The following is a 15,568-nucleotide window of genomic DNA, read 5'->3' as shown; positions in this document are numbered from 1 at the left end:
CAAAGACGAAATTCACTACTAAATTACCAAAGGCTTTTTTTGATTTACAAGACGATTTGAAATTAAAAGATGTCTGGAGGACGCAACATCTAAATGAGATGGATTTTTCTTTCTATTCAGATAGACATAAATCCTTTTCAAGGATTGATTTCTTTTTGTTAACACCGGAATCTACTTCCTAAAGCCAAGAAATCCAAGATTTTCGCCAGGTCACTTAGCGATCATAGTCCGGTGTGGTTACAAATTGAATTAGGGATGAGGCCAAGAAGGTCTTGGAGAGTAAATGAAAATTTATTTAGATATGAAAAAAATGTTGATGAACTTAAAAAACACATGAAGGAATTTTTCAGTTTTAATATGAAGAAGGGCACTCCCATTGAAATAGTTTGGGATGCAAGTAAAGCTTATATGCGTGGGGTCCTGATACATATGAACTTTAAACACAAACAAATTAGACAGAAAAGGAGAATGGAATTGGAAGATGAAATAAAACGTAAAGAACAGCTGCTTATAATAAGCCCGAATGACCAGGCGCTCCAGATGGCGCTAAAGCTGTTGAAAGATCAATTCAGATGCTTATAGCAGAACAAACAGCAACCAATTTGCAATTTGCTAAACATAACACCTTTGCCAACGCTAATTAAACCTGGTAGATGGTTAGCATATACTTTGAGAAGGAATATGAATGACAGAATTATTGATAAAATTGAGTTCGAGGGAAGATGGTATATCAACAAGAGTTGATTAAAAAATCATTTGTGGACTATTATACTAAGCTATATGTACAGGATAATATACAGAATAAGTTAATAGATGATTTTTTGGAAGGAAAAAGGGTTGCAAAAATTTCTGTGCTTCAAAAGGCAAATTTGGAACGTCTTATAACCGCTGATGAGATCACTTTAGTTATAAATCAACTTAAATTAGCTAAGGCTCCAGGGACTGATGGTTTGACTGCAATGTATTATAAAACTTTACAACTGGAAATGATTGGAATATCTTACACAACTATTTTGTAATATACAACAAGGAGGTAAAATACCTCCCTCATGGAAAGCGGCTTTTATCTCATTGATACCTAAAGATAAAGAGGGCCCTAAGAAACCAGAGGATTACAGGCCGATATCTCTTCTGAACACAGATTATAAAATATTTGCTAAAGTATTAGCCAACAGATTGATGCCGGTTATTCAAGAGATTATTCATCATGATCAAGCAGGATTTATTGAAGGCAGACATATGAAGGAGAATGTAAGGCAACTCATAGATTTAATTGACTATCTTGATAAGAATAAGCAGATCTCTGCAGTGCTGGTTTTCTTGGATGCAGAGAAGGCCTTCGATCGAGTGAATTGGAACTTCTAACCAAGACTTTGGAAAAGATGGATATGGGACCACGATTGTGGCAGGCGATTGGAGCAATTTATCAGCAACAAAATGCACAACTTATTATTAATGGAAATTTGTCAACAACTTTCGAGATACAAAAAGGCACAAGACAAGGTTGCCCATTATCCCATTGTTATTTATTTTAACTTTGGAAGTCTTGTTGAACGCAATTCGGGACTCAAAATCCTTAGATGGCATAGCTATCAGGCAAAAGGAATACAGAACTAGAGCATTCGCCGATGATCTGGTTGTTACCCTTTCACATCCTTTGAAATCAATAATCCAGATGAAAAATATCATAATAGAATTTGGCATGGTGTCTGGGTTTAGACTAAATCAAAACAAAACGAAAATGATGGTTAAAAACATGACAGAGACTCAAAGAAAGAGACTTGTAAGTTTAGCAGGTTTTGAAATAGTTTCTAAAGTTAAATATTTAGGAATACAAATTTCAGAATCAAACACAAAACTTTTCTCAAATAACTATGAAGTGTTGTGGCAAAAGATACAGAAAGATCTTGAAGCGTGGAAAAAGTTACAATTGTCTTTGCTTGGAAGGATCTCAGCAATTAAAATGAACATTCTACCTAGATTTATCTTTCTATTCCAGATGATTCCGGTGCTCAAGTCAGATAAAACCTTGTTAAATTGGCAAACAACATTAAATAAATTTGTTTGGAAGGAGAAAAAACCGAGAGTAAAGATGAAGATTATGCAAGATACACGTGAAAGAGGCAGCCTTAGACTCCCAAACCTTCGATTGTATTATGAAGCTGCGGTATTAACGCATGTAGCAGATTGGTTCGGGAAAACAAAAATGGAATTGCTCAATATAGAAGGCCATGATCTTGTTCTGGGATGGCATGCATATCTTTTTTATGAAGACAGGGTGGATAAAGTGTTCAACAACCATGTTCTCCGTAGTGCCTTGATGAGAATATGGAAGAAGCACCGGCCCAATTGGGATTATAAAATACCGCTTTGGTTGGATCTTGCAGACACCATGGGGATTATGAATATTAAGTCACTCGGGGGGTGTTTATATAAAGATGTGCTTATTGCTGATGGGGGCGAATGGAAGTTAAAAACTTTGGAACAGCTGTTGGAAGAAGGAATTACTTTAAATTGGTTACATTACATACAGCTTCAGAAGAGATGGGAAGAAGATCGCAGGGTCGGCTTTATGGATAAAGAAGTGGAACTGATTAAGCAGATAAAAGAGACTGGTCCAAAACAAGTTAAAAGAATATATAATGTACTGTTAGAAAGAGACTCAGAAAGTGAATTGGTTAAGGATTGTATGATTAAATGGGCTCAGAATTTTGGTGAAGTGGTTATGTTGGAAACGTGGGAAAAAATATGGGTTCAGAATGTTAAATTTACACAGTCACAGAATTTAAGGGAGAATTTTTATAAAATGTTTTACAGATGGTATTTAGATCCTAAAAAATTATCATGCATGTACCCAAATGTTCAACCAAAATGTTGGAGATGCGGGTGTCTAGATGCTACCTTTTTTCATGTATGGTGGACTTGTAACAAGGTTAAAGCTTTTTGGATAAAAATATGGTGGGTTATGCAGAATGTATTTAAGAAAAGAATACAATTCACTCCACAAATGTTTTTATTGGGTATAGTTAAGGATTTTACCAAAGGGGAAACAAAATTGGCCTTGTATATGGTTACAGCAGCTAGGTTGTTGATTGCGCAACATTGGAAAAAAGATTTTTTGCCGACAATTGATCAATGGATTCAGAAGGTGGCGGGGTTCGCTGAAATGGCAAAAATTTCAGCTTTCTTAAAAGCTCAGAAACAGGAGGATTACACACAGGAATGGGCAAAATGGATTGATTATATACAGAATAAATACCAGACTAGGAGTTATTACCTAGCCTTTAGGTAAGAATGTTTAGACCGATAGATGATCTGAGTAAATAGTATATGGGATGTTTGGAATTGTTAGAGTGGTATACAGCGGAAGTCAGGGGGGTGGGTTTGTGTGGGAGGTGGGGGAGGGTTAGGGTGGAGGGTGGGGCAATATATATGTATGAATAAATTAGAAGATGGGACTAATGAAACATTGCTAGGCTAGGAGAAATTTATATTAAGAGTTATAGATGTTAAATTAGCTTAGAAAATGATCAATGTGTTATTATTAATTTAAGAGTAATTTATATAGTTTTTGTTGGGAGGAGAGGGGTTATGAGTAATCTATTTTAAGATGGGGGGAGAGGAGGGGGTAAAGTGTTTGGTATAATATTTGAATGTGAATTTTTGCGGGGGGGTTGGGGGGTATAGCATTTGTATGAGATTTATATTGTGTGGAGGGGGGGGTGAAAAGGGGGAAAATTTGTTTGTACAAAACTCTTTTAATAAAAAAAAAAAAGAAATACTTGATGAACGCAAGATTGGGATCATACTTTGTGGCATCTGCTCCAGAGAAGAAAAATGGTATAGTTATATACTTAAGAAAAGATTTAAAGACTGAATTAATCGAAGCAGATCCTCAAGGAAGATATGTCGCAATTGAATTATTAATAGAAGGAAAGAAAATACTCTTAACAGGAGTATATGCTCCCAACCAACAACAAGAAAATTTTTACAAGTTGCTTCATACTCAATTAATACAATGGGACTATAGATCGTGTATACTATTGGGTGACTGGAACAGAGTAATAGACACTACCAAAGACAAGAAGAGACTATTGCAAAATACTCAAACGCGAACAAGACTACCTAAATCATTTTTTGAGTTGATGGATGATATGGAACTGAGAGATATTTGGAGAGAACAGAATGTTAAAGAACGGGATTTCACATTTTTCTCCGATAGGCATCAATCCTTTTCCAGAATTGACTTTATACTAATTACAAATGATTTATTTTCTAGGGTGAAGAAGATGAAGATGGCTCAGGACCTAGTTACCTGCGGGATCGTATTCTGCCCCATACATCCCTACGACCCATCCGCTCGCACAGAGAGGGACTTCTCCAGGTGCCGTCCACCAGACAGTGCCATGGGGCGGCGCCTAGGAGCAGAGCCTTCTCTGTGGCGGGCCCAGCCCTGTGGAATGACCTCCCCCCGGATATTAGGACCACTACTGACCTCCGCTCCTTCCGTGTCAAGCTCAAGACCCACCTTTTCCAAATAGCTGGCCTGGCTCAACCATAACTTCGTATCGCTCCTGATGGGTTTTTTAATTTAGTAATTTTATTTAAGGGGATTTTAAATTGTGTTTTTAATTGTCTTTCACTTATAAGTCAACTCTCCTCCATGCACATATGTATATGTCTCTGTTCTTTTTGTATATATGTTTGTCTTATGTGTATTTTTATTTGTTTTGATTGTACGCCGCCCCGAGTCCTTCGGGAGAGGGTTGCGGCTAATCAAATAAAAATTATTATTATTATTATTATTATTATTATTATTATTATTATTATTATTATTATTATTATTATTATTATTATTATGCTCAAGAACCCTAACAGATCATAATCCAGTTTGGATGGAATTGGAATATAGAGAGGGATCTAGGAGATCTTGGAGGTTAAATGAAAATTTATTTAGATATGAGAGAAATGTTACAGAATGTGAAAAACTATTGAAAGAATATTTTGCTTTTAACATGCATAAGGGGAAATAGATGGAAATGGTTTGGGATGCAAGCAAAGCTTACATGAGAGGTGTCTTAATAAATTTGAATAATTTATATAGGCGTAGACAGGGGGGAAAACAAAGGGAATTAGAAGAAATAAAAAAAGAGCAGGCATTAATATCTCATCCAGATGATAAGAAGATAAGAGAAGCAATTACTTTACTGTGAGGACAGTTCAATATGTTGATGTCAGACCAGGTAGCCACAAATCTGATATATGCTAAACATAATACTTTTTGTAATGCAAATAAACCAGGTAGATGGCTAGCATACATGTTAAGGAAAAAACAAAAATCTCATACTATAGAGAAAGTAGAATACAAAGGTAAAGAAGTTTATCAACAGAATATGATTAAAAAGGCTTTCTCAGAATACTATACTAGATTGCACGCTGGTGATAAGATACAAGGTTTAGATATAGATAGATATTTGGAGAAAGAGAAAATATGTATAGTTACAGATGAGCAAAGGGAAAGATTGAATCAACTTGTAACTACAGAGGAAATTCTCCTGGCAATTAAGCAATTAAAAATTGGGAAGTCCCCAGGTACAGATGGATTGACAGTGGTTTATTATAAAAAGTTACAATTAGAAATGGTAGATCCTCTTAAGGAATTATTTAACAAAATTCAAATGGAAGGAAGAGTACCGCCATCTTGGAGAACAGCCTTTATTTCCCTGATTCCAAAAGAAGATCAAGAACACACTCAGCCAAAAAACTATAGACCTATTTCATTACTTAATACAGATTATAAAATTTTTGCTAAAATATTAGCAAATAGGTTGATGTCAATTATACAACAAACGATTCATAATGATCAATCCGGTTTTATACAGGGGAGACAAATGAAAAGTAATGTAAGACAAATTGTTAATATATTGGAATATCTGGGGAAGAACAACCAAGTCCTTGCAGCGCTTTTATTCTTAGACGCGGAGAATGCATTTGATCGAGTGAATTGGCAATTTCTAATAAAAATAATACAAAAGATGCATTTTGGAGAGTATTTTACACAATCTATCAAGGCAATATACCAGAAACAAACAGCACAAATTATAGTTAACAGTAGTTTAACAGAATCCTTCAAAATTGAAAAAGGAACAAGACAGGGGTATCCCCTGTCTCCATTATTGTTTATCTTAACCTTGGAGTTATTGTTGAATAGAATACGTGGGTCAGATGACCTACAGGGAATTAAGATTAGGCATTATGAATATAGACTACGAGCATTCGCGGATGACTTGGTTGTAACTTTAACCCAAACGGGGAAATAAGCTAGAGGTTTAATGAACATAATTAATCAATATGGTCAAGTATCTGGGTTCAAAATAAATCTAGGAAAAACAAAATGATAATTAAAAATATGACCACAAATCAAAAGGAAGAACTACAGGGACTTCCGGTGGCGCCGCTGGCCTTGGAGGACGCTCCCTCGGGAACGCCAGTCCCGTGTTTGAGTAACAAGCTGCTAGGATAGCATAAATTAGCTGTCCAGCAGTTTGAAAACCTCCCCCTTGGGAAAAGAGGGGGAGGTGAGCTGTCTGGCATAGGGTAGAGGCGTCCAGCCGCCCCAGAAGCAATTCTGTGACGTGAAGTGTGTGAACTCCCCAGGAAGCCCGACAATTTCCTCATCTCGGGATGCTTCTACCTTTGCAGAAACAAAAGGCAGTGTCCACCCCTGCTGTTTCAACGTTTATTCTACATCTGAACAAGACACAGGCAGATCAAACCAGGAGGTCAATATATTGCAAGTACAAGCCTTAACTCTGTAGATTATATCTCTTTCTGTAAACTTAAATGGAACGTTTTTTTTAAAAAAATGGCACCGGAATAATAAAGGGTGTGTTGAAAACGAAAGTGAAGCGGAAAGCTGATTAGCACTTGTTAAGTGCTTGTTAGTGCTGCTGGAAGACTTCAGAGAATAGGTGGATTTTTTTGGACTGAACAAATTGGTTGTTTTAAAGCTTGATTTGAATACTTTGAAATGGCTTCTAAGCAGGCAAAATTCAATGTTTCAAAAAGTGCTGGCAGCTCGCCAGTGCAATCGCAAAAGCTGCAGTCTTTACTACCTCCGGTGGAAACACAATCACAAACCCTGACACTGGAGGCTCTACAAAATAACTTACAAAATGCATTAAAAGAACAGGCAGTTGTCTTGGAGGGGGAAATTACAAGTGCCTTTAAAGATGTCTCTGATGAAATATCTGGAATTAAGGATTTAATCCAAACACGTAACCAAGAGATAAGGGAGGATATAGTTGAGGCACTTAAATGATTATTTGGTTACGTAGCATCTCTCGATGAGAAGGTGGAAGAAATTAATGAGGCTAATACAAAGTTGGACAACAAACTCATGGAGGCACAAATTAAAATTGATAAGTCGGAGGCAGAGCTTACAATGATACAATATAGAACAATGGAATTTGCCCTGAGGATAAGGGGTTTGAAAGAACATAGCCAAGAAGATTTAAGAGAGATTTTTGCAGACGCTTTTGCTCAATCAACTGGGGAACCAAAGGCCGAATGCGTCTGGCAAATTGACAAAACTTACCGCGTTAATTCATGGATTGCCAAAGACAACTGCCAAGAGATATTGTAATCTATTTTGTCACCAGGAAAATTAGGAATTAAATATTGCAAGCAACCTATAAAAACAAACTGCAAGTGGCATGTCAAGATGTGATAGTATTGAAGGAAATCCCCCCCCCCCAAAATGTTGAGATCTAGAAAGGACTATGCATTTCTAGTGGACGAACTTAGAAAGCGCCAGATTCAATACAGATGGGAGACCCCAGCCGGATTGGTGGTGAACTACCTGGGAGAAAGACATTGTCTCAACTCTGTCTGGAAAGCAAAAGATTTCTATAGCATAGTACTAAAGGCAGGACGCCCTCCATCTCCAGATCCCAAAGAAAGAAAAGAGAGAGAGGACCCCAGGCAGCAAGATAATCAGGCACAAACTGGGTGTCAGGCCTGTAATTATATTCTTTTTAGGATCTTTGGCCTGCCACACTTTCTTATAATTTTCTATGCTGTTTCAATAGTGTAGTAGTTGGGAGGGGGGAATAGAAAGGTGTAGGATTGTAGCATGGATTGTTGACATTCTTTTGTAGAAGCCAAGGTCATCTTTTGTCTCAGCACCTCGACACCTGGCCGGAAGAAGATGGGTGTACATGCCAGCGTGGAAGATGATGATTGGAACATGTGATGGATTTGTGGGTGTGGGGAGAGATCATGAACTTTAACTGGGTGGACCCAGAGCATGTACTTCCAGAGTTGAAATTTCCATAGCAGTACTAACATGCCTGCGGAATAAATTGCACCTTAAAGGATGTTTTGCCTTGGACAATGATTTATTTCTGCATGGTATTTAGAACCCTAACATTATTTCAACTCTGAATTACCTTTAAAATAATTCACTAGCACCTTCCCCCTCTCAAGGGGCGAAAGGCTGGTGATGGAGGAAGTGATGGGGGGGTTGCTGCATTCCCAACCCTGACCGGACAGCGTAAATATCAGCGAAGAATTAATGAGAAGCTTTTGGTGATAAGAAGAGGAGTACGGAACTTCAAAGGCAATGGAATGCTGTTTCCAGTTTAATTGCATCTGGAGGAATGCAGGAGGAGACGCGACAAGACGAAGGAAATCTCAGACGGACTTCTTCAGCAAAATTGTGAGTGCATGCTCCCCCTCCTTCCCCCCCAGCTTAGAAGCAAGATTGGAAAAAAAAAACACCCTTAGAACGGAGGTTTGGGCTCCTTCCAGACGGCAATAAATGAAATGGCATATCACCCTGCAACTAGATGGGAGAGAGATTCCCTTTCAAAATGGGAATTTCAAAGGAGGCAGGAAGAAGGAATTTTTCCAGCATCTGTCACTTGCAAGCCACCACAAATGGGGCTGCAACCAGTAAATGAAGCAAATTGGGCAGTAAATTGGGCTTTCCTCCCAGGACTTGGATGGAAAAGATGCTACTTACAAACTCCTTTGCCATCAGCATGGGGAAATGCTCCAAGCCAGCAAAGGGCACCTACTTGGCCCATAACTCCTCCAAGCCAGCAGGAGGGTCCTTGGCACGTAAAACCCCCTAGCCAGCCATCATTGGTTGAGCTGCAACCTGTGAAGCAGGCAACCCCGGGATGGGTCTTAACCCCAGGTCATGGATGGGAGGGATGCCAGTGGGCACCTGCCCTCCCTCAGCAGATGGCACCATGGCAGAAAGCTGGGCAGTGGCCAACCGAGGGATTGACCTCCCCACTGGTTCCAGTCTCCCCTGCAAGGCCCAAAAAGGTTCTTACCAGACCTTCCTACAGAGAAGAAATCTCCATGGAAGAAGGTATTATCAAAGGGAGGCCTGCGGGATGGATGGCGGGAAATTGTGCGCCTGTAAGGCCCCAAGTGGTTCTTACCCCACCTTCCTACAGAGTAGCAATCACCAACATGGAAGGAGGGATTACCAAAGCCAGGCCTGCAAGATGGGAAGCGGAACAAGGTGCATCTGCAATGCCCCAAAAGATTCTTACTCCCCCTTCCTACAGAGAAGCAATCTCCACCATGGAAGAAGGGTTTACCAAGGGGGCAGCTGCAAGTTGGAGAGCAAGGCAGTGTGATGAAACGGTTCCTGAGTTTAGAGATGTAACTAGGTTCCATTCCTCGTGGGGGCCAATTAAATGCCACCATTGTTGTCAACTTGGCCACAGAGCGTCAGAGTGCTTGGCTCCAGCCCCAATGCCACAAACGTGTGCACCAACCACCACGGCGGTAAAGAGAGGGTCCCAGATGCCACCACAGAAGAGTCATCTGGGCCAACAACCTCTGGAAGAGGATCCCCAACTTAAGGTGAGGAAGTGTCCTACCAAGGGGGAGGCCTCGGAAGAGGAAAAGGGCAGACAATCTCCGGAGGAGGATCCCCAACTTAAGGTGACAAAGAGTCCAACTAAGGGGGAGGCCTCGGAGGGGGAAAAGCCTAAACGACCTCTGGAAGAGGATCCCCAACTTAAGGTGACAAAGAGTCCTACCAAGGGGGAGGCCTCGGAGGAGGGAATTGCCGAAGAACAAACGTGTGTACCAATTGCCACGGTGGTTAAGAGAGGGCCCCAGATGCCTGCACAGAAAAGTCATCTGGGCCAACAACCTCTGGAAGAGGATCCCCAACTTAAAGTGACGAAGTGTCCTACCAAGAGGGAGGCCTCGGAAGAGGAAAAGGGCAAACAATCTCCGGAGGAGGATCCCCAACTGAAGGTGACAAAGAGTCCAACTAAGGGGGAGGCCTCGGAGGGGGAAATGCCCAACCGACCTCTGGAAGAGGACCCCCAACTTCAGGTGACGAAGAGTCCTACCAAGGGGGAGGCCTCGGAGGAGGAACAAGGCCAACCGTGGATGATTGGATCCAAGAGCCCAGAACCTACAGCACCTGCAGCAGAGAGCCCGAAACGGCAATGGGAAGAGATCGCAATGGACTTCATCATGGAACTCCCAGACAGCAGTGGGCATAAAGTAATTTGGACTGTTATTGATTTGGTTTCTAAGCAGGCACACTTCATTGCTTGCTCAGGATTGCCATCCGCAAATGAATTAGCGAAAATGGTTGTGAAACACATTTATCGCCTGCATGGAGTACCCAAGAAGATCATTTCAGACCGCGGAGTCCAGTTCACAGCCAAGTTCTGGAGAGAGGTCCTGAGATCTATTGGGTCCACACAAGAACTGAGCTCAGAGGTTCATCCCAGCATGAACGGTGCAGCAGAGGGCGCCAATGCGGTGGTGGAACAATACATCAGGTGTTTTGTGGACTATCAGCACGACAACTGGTCGGACTTGCTACCCTTCCCCGAAGTGGCGTACAACGATGCGGTTCACAGCAGCAGAGGATTAGCGGGTTTCCAGATTACCAGTGGCATGGAAGTTGGTGCCATGCCTGAGTTGCCTAGAGAACCTCCTTCTTTCATGTCTTTGAGTGAATGGATGGACATGCTAAAGAAAGGATGGGAGAATACGAAGAAGGCTCTAGCAGTTGCGGCAGAAGCCTATCAGAAGCAAGATGATCAACGTCGCTCATTCCTAAACCCCTACCGTGTGGGGGACAATGTTTTTGTATCTACCAAATACATAAGATTAGAAATGCTTAGCAAGGAATTGGGTCCAAAATTTCTAGGTCCATTCCCAATAGTGAAGATAGTTAACTCAGTTACAGTTCAACTCAGTCTACCCAGAAGTCTAGGGGAAATTGACCCAGAATTTCATTGTAGCTTGTTGAAACCAGTAATTGGGTCTAACAGAAGAGCATCCACCCAAGCTCAATCTCCTCCTTTAGTGATGGAAGGGGAAACACAATCTGAGGTGGAAAAAATTGTAGATTTCAGGCTGAATAGGGGTTGCTTACAGTACTTAGTGCATTGGAAGGGTTACCCTTGGTCTGAAGCTAATTGGGTGAACAGTGGGAACCTGAAAGTGGAGAAGTTAGTAAAGCAATTCAATGGGAAGTTTCCCGAGAAGTCAAGGGGTTCCCCTGGGTGGAGAAGAGGTGGTTAATTTTGTTATGTTAACTTTTATGTTATTCTCTTTGCAGGAAACGTTTTTCTTTTGAGGAGAGGCCGCCTGTCAGGCCTGTAATTATATTCTTTTTAGGATCTTTGGCCTGCCACACTTTCTTATAATTTTCTATGCTGTTTCAATAGTGTAGTAGTTGGGAGGGGGGAATAGAAAGGTGTAGGATTGTAGCATGGATTGTTGACATTCTTTTGTAGAAGCCAAGGTCATCTTTTGTCTCAGCACCTCGACACCTGGCCGGAAGAAGATGGGTGTACATGCCAGCGTGGAAGATGATGATTGGAACATGTGATGGATTTGTGGGTGTGGGGAGAGATCATGAACTTTAACTGGGTGAACCCAGAGCATGTACTTCCAGAGTTGAAATTTCCATAGCAGTACTAACATGCCTGCGGAATAAATTGCACCTTAAAGGATGTTTTGCCTTGGACAATGATTTATTTCTGCATGGTATTTAGAACCCTAACACTGGGGGTGTGAGTTTACTGCAGGAAACGGAAGAAATTATGGAACAGAGACAAACCCGTGTGGCTACTAAACGTAAAGAACAAGAATTAAAGTCTCAACAAGCCCAGATGATAATCCAAAATAATATAAACACGAGCACAGAAGCAGTGGGAGGAGCTAGACTGAAGGTGAAATCCCAGCAAGATTTCCAGGCAGCTCTTAAAAAGCTTCAGTGTGCTAAAGATGACAATTAAATTTCTAACATGGAATGTCCGTGGCTTAAACTCACCACAAAAAAGGAAAAAAATATTTCACTACTTGAAACAATTTTAAAATGATGTAATTTGCTTACAAGGAACACACATTAGAACACAGGATCAGAAATACTTGATGAACGCAAGACTGGGATCGCATTTCATAGCATCTGCTCCGGAGAAGAAAAACGGTATAGTGATATATTTTTTAAAAAATACTTAAAGGCTGAATTAATTGAAGCAGATCCTCAAGGTAGATATATTGCAATTGAACTATTAATAGAAGGAAAGAAAATACTCTTAACAGGAGTATATGCTCCCAATCAACAACAAGAAAAAAATTATAAGTTGCTTCACACTAAATTAAGACAATGGGGTTACAGATCCTGCATTTTACTGGGCGATTGGAATGGAGTACTGGATCCTGTTCAAGACAAGAAGTGGTTTTGCAAAATACGCAAACACGAACAAGATTACCTAAATCCTTTTTTGATATGATGGATGACTTTGAAATGAGAGATATATGGAGAGAACGGAATGTTAAAGAACGGGATTTCACTTTCTTTTCTAATAGGCACCAATCCTTTTCCAGAATTGATTTTATACTAATTACAAATGATTTTTTTTCCAGGGTAAAGAAGACCAAGATATGCCCGAGAACTTTAACAGATCACAACCTGGTCTGGATGGAACTTGAATATGGAGACCGACCCAGGAGGTCTTGGAGATTAAATGAAAATCTATTTAGATATGAGAAAAATGTTACGGAATGTAAAAAACTATTGAAAGAATATTTTGCTTTTAATATGCATAAGGGGATATCTATGGAAATGGTTTGGGACTCAAGTAAAGCATACATGAGAGGCGTTTTAATAAATCTGAATAATGTTTATAGGCGCAGACAAAAGGAGAAACAAAGGGAATTAGAGGAAGAGATTAAAAAAAAAGAGCAGGAATTAATGTCTAAACCAGATGATAAGAAGACAAAAGAGATAATTACTTTATTGCGAGGGCAGTTCAATATGTTAATGTCGGACCTGATAGCCACTAATTTTCTATATGCTAAACATAACACTTTTTGCAATGCCAATAAACCAGGTAGATGGTTAGCATATATGTTAAGGAAAAAACAAAGATCTTGTAATATAGAGAAAGTAGAATATAAAGGGAAAGAAGTTTTTCAACAGGATATGATTAAAAAGACTTTTTTAGAATTTTACACCAGATTGTATGCTGGTGACAAAATACAAGGGTCAGACATAGACCGATATTTGGAGAAAGAGAAAATTCCTATACATACAGATGAGCAAAGGGGAAGATTGAATCAACTTGTAACTACAGAGGAAATCTTCCTGGCAATTAAGCAGTTAAAAGTCGGCGAAGCGCCTGGCACAGATGGCTTGACAGCAGTTTATTATAAAAAGTTACAACTAGAAATGATGGAACCTCTTAGGGAACTATTTAATAAAATTCAAATGGAAGGCAGGGTCCACCATCCTGGAAAACAGCTTTTATTTCATTGATTCCAAAAGAAGATCAGGATCCTACCCAGCCAAAAAACTACAGGCCTATTTCATTACTTAATAGAGACTATAAAATTTTTGCTAAAATATTGGTAAACAGGTTAATGCCAATTGCGCAACAAATGATTCACAATGATCAGTCTGGTTTTATACAGGGGAGACAAATGGAAAGTAATGTAAGACAAATCACTAATATAATGGAATATTTGGGAAAGTATAACCAAGTCCCGGCAGTGCTTTTATTCTTAGATGCGGAGAAAGCATTTGACCAAGTCAATTGGCAATTTTTAATAAAAAATACTACAAAAGATGCAGTTTGGAGAGCATTTCATGCAATCTATCAAAACAATATACCAGAAACAGACAGCACAAATTATAGTTAATGGAGGCTTAACAGAATCTTTTAAAATTGAAAAAGGAACAAGACAGGGGTGTCCCTTGTCTCCATTATTGTTTATTTTAACCTTGGAATTGTTGTTGAATAGAATACGTGGGTCTGATGAACTACAAGGAATTAAGATTAGGCACTACAAATACAGAGTAAGAGCATTTGCGGATGACTTGGTTGTAACTTTAACCCAGTTTGGAGAGCATTCCATGCAATCTATCAAAGCAATATACCAGAAACAGACAGCACAAATTATAGTTAATGGAGGCTTAATAGAATCTTTTAAAATTGAAAAAGGAACAAGACAGGGGTGTCCCTTGTCTCCATTATTGTTTATTTTAACCCTGGAATTGTTATTGAACAGAATACATGGGTCTGACGAACTACAAGGAATTAAGATTAGGCACTACAAATACAGAGTAAGAGCATTTGCGGATGACTTGGTTGTAACTTTAACCCAGCCGGGGAAATCAGTTATAGGTCTAATGAATATAATTAATCAATATGGTCAAGTATCTGGGTTCAAAGTAATTCTAGGGAAGACAAAGATGATAACTAAAAATATGACTACGAACCAAAAAAAAAAAGAATTAGAAAGAGTAACATGATATGAGATAGTAAAAAAGGTTAAATATTTAGGAATTTATATTACAACCTCAAATGGGAAATTATATAAGTACAATTACAAACCATTATGGCATAAAATACAGATAGAAATGAATAAATGGAAAAAAATTACAATTGTCTTTGTTGGGAAGGATAGCAGCAGTTAAAATGAATGTTTTGCCCAAGTTTCTATTCTTCTTTCAAATGATACCAATACTTTAAAAAGACGCAAATTTGGAAGAATGGCAGAAAGGTATTAACAACTTTGTTTGGGCAGGAAAGAAACCGAGAATAAAACTTAAAATAATGCAAGACATACGTGAAAGAGGAGGGTTAAAAATGCCCAACTTAAGATTATACTATGAAGCAGCAGTTTTAACAGCAATTAGCAATTGGATTAACCTAACAGAGGATAGAATATTGAATATTGAGGGTTATGATTTGGTATATGGCTGGCATGCTTATCTAATATATGACAAGAAGGCCGACAAGATCTTTAAAAGTCATATTTTAAGGAATGCCTTACTGCGTGTCTGGAAAAAATATCAATATAGGCTAAACGACAAGATACCTATGTGGGGGGTGCCCAGACACGCTATAGAGAACATAAGTATAGAACAAAAACAAGATGTAACTACATATGCAGAACTTCTTAGTATGGATAGAGGTGTACTACAGTTAAAATCTTTGAATGCATTAAGAGATGAAAGGGTAATTCAAACCTGGTTTCAGTATGGTCAGTTACAGGCTAGATG

Source organism: Natrix helvetica (assembly GCF_964273705.1).
Source record: "Natrix helvetica genome assembly, contig: HAP1_SCAFFOLD_144, whole genome shotgun sequence".
Lineage (NCBI taxonomy): Eukaryota > Metazoa > Chordata > Lepidosauria > Squamata > Natricidae > Natrix > Natrix helvetica.
This window is presented reverse-complemented; position numbering follows the sequence as displayed.